This window comes from Zingiber officinale, chromosome 2B (genome assembly GCF_018446385.1).
Source record: "Zingiber officinale cultivar Zhangliang chromosome 2B, Zo_v1.1, whole genome shotgun sequence".
In the NCBI taxonomy this organism is placed as follows: Eukaryota; Viridiplantae; Streptophyta; class Magnoliopsida; order Zingiberales; family Zingiberaceae; genus Zingiber; species Zingiber officinale.
The window spans coordinates 134583543-134585620 of record NC_055989.1 but is presented as its reverse complement, the minus strand read 5'-3'; the positions used below and the strand labels follow the sequence as shown (position 1 = coordinate 134585620).

At 38.8% G+C, this 2078-nt stretch overlaps 1 long non-coding RNA gene across 1 annotated transcript; it reads left to right on the top strand.

Annotated features, from left to right (window-relative positions):
* Window positions 1-196: 196 nt before the first annotated feature.
* Window positions 197-574, top strand: LOC122049573. The gene is made up of 3 exons (XR_006130990.1): window positions 197-252; window positions 323-441; window positions 514-574. It is a non-coding gene; the product is annotated as an uncharacterized LOC122049573 (long non-coding RNA).
* The last annotated feature ends 1504 nt before the right edge of the window (window positions 575-2078 follow it).

The following is a 2078-nucleotide window of genomic DNA, read 5'->3' as shown; positions in this document are numbered from 1 at the left end:
AATTATATATTGGATGCAGTCACCATAATAGCTCTATTATTTGTATAGGACTTGTTCGGAATGATGCACGTGGATGCATTGAAACAAACTGCAAAAACAGATGACGACAAGGACATTAGATATATTTTTTATCCTCTACATAACCAAGATGATCATTGGCATCTAATGGTCATGGACCTGGAGGAACGACAAATAATTCATTATAACTCTCTTGGCACCACAGAACTTTACACTTCTGTTTTTAATCAAACTGTAAGTAACAATTTTCTTATATCCAATAATCATTGTTTATGTATTAATTACTATGGTTTGATATTTGTAGGTGTTGTTTTTTAAGGAGCTGAACTAGTCATACTATCACATATGGCATAAAGGTTTAGAACCATTCTCCGGGAGAGAGTATAAAACGATGCAAGTTATTGGCCCCACACAAAGCAAATCGTAAGTATTAGTGTATGTTCCATAATAATTCTATTTACCTTTTCTATGATGGATTGTGCATTTGTTTTGTAGGTTGGATTGTGCTTTTTTTATAATGCGCTATGCAGAGAGTTTGATGTTCCGGAGATCTACAGACTTTGTACAAGCTGATATGAGAGCTTATAGATTTAGACTTGGACACAAAATCATGTCTGACAAAAATTTTAAACTATAGAAATAGTGAACAATTGTAATAATTTATTGTAGTAATGATTTACTGTTTGTGTAACTAAAATTTATGGTGAATAAAATTATTGTAAATTAAATTTATAAGAAAGAATACCATACCAAGGCCACTTTGGGCCTGATATCCAAGCATATCAGGCCCAACGGAGGCTGATTGCATTTTAAATTTTTCCCAATACCTATAAATATTTAAACATTTATTTGCCACCAGATTCTGAGTCCTTGCAACTCCAGAATACCACTAGCGCTGAAATGGGTCCAATCCGATGTGTCTAGGTCCATCAGTGGGTTTTGACCAAAACCCACTGATGGCCCTCCCCTACTTGGATTTTCATGAAATCAAGTCCCCTGTGAAGGTCATGGTGGGGAGATGGTATTTATGCTGTCAAACATAATTTATACACTATGGATTACGAAATATGGCTCCGTGCCAGTTGGCACGGAACAGTGCACACCTTTTCTTTTCTACCCTATGGAAGGTGACTATTAAAATTGATGTTATTTTATTATTTTGATCAGGCCCCTATAAGAATGCTTGGAGTTTATATTAGAGGGAGATAGAATACTGCTTTATTAAATGATATTCATATCAGGCCCACGTTGGGCCTGATATGCTTGGATATCAGGCCCACGTTGGGCCTGATATCCAAGCATATCAGGCCCAACGGAGGCTGATTGTATTTTAAATTTTTCCCAGCACCTATAAATATTTAAATTATTATTTGCCACCAGATTCTGAGTCCTTGCAACTCCAGAATACCACAAGCGCTGAAATGGGTCCAATCCGATGTGTCTAGGTCCATCACTGGGTTTTGACCAAAACCCACTGATGGCCCTCCCCTACTTGGATTTTCATTAAATCAAGTCCCCTGTGAAGGTCTTGATGGGGAGATGGTATTTATGGTGTCAAACATAATTTATACACCATGGATTTCGAAGTATGGCTCCGTGCCAGTTGGCATTTATAAGTGTCAAGGCCACTTTGGGCCTGATATGCTTGGATATCAGGCCCACGTTGGGCCTGATATCCAAGCGTATCAGGCCCACGTTGGGCCTGATATCCAAGCATATCAGGCCCAACGGAGGCTGATTGTATTTTAAATTTTTCCCAGCACCTATAAATATTTAAACATTTATTTGCCACCAGATTCTGAGTCCTTGCAACTCCAGAATACCACTAGAGCTGAAATGGGTCCATTCCGATGTGTCTAGGTCCATCAGTGGGTTTTGACCAAAACCCACTAATGGCCCTACTTGGATTTTCATGAAATCAAGTCCCCTGTGAAGGTCTTGGTGGGGAGATGGTATTTATGGTGTCAAACATAATTTATAAACCATGGATTACGAAGTATGGCTCCGTGCCAGTTGCCATTTATAAGTGCCAAGGCGACTTTGGGCCTGATATGCTTGGA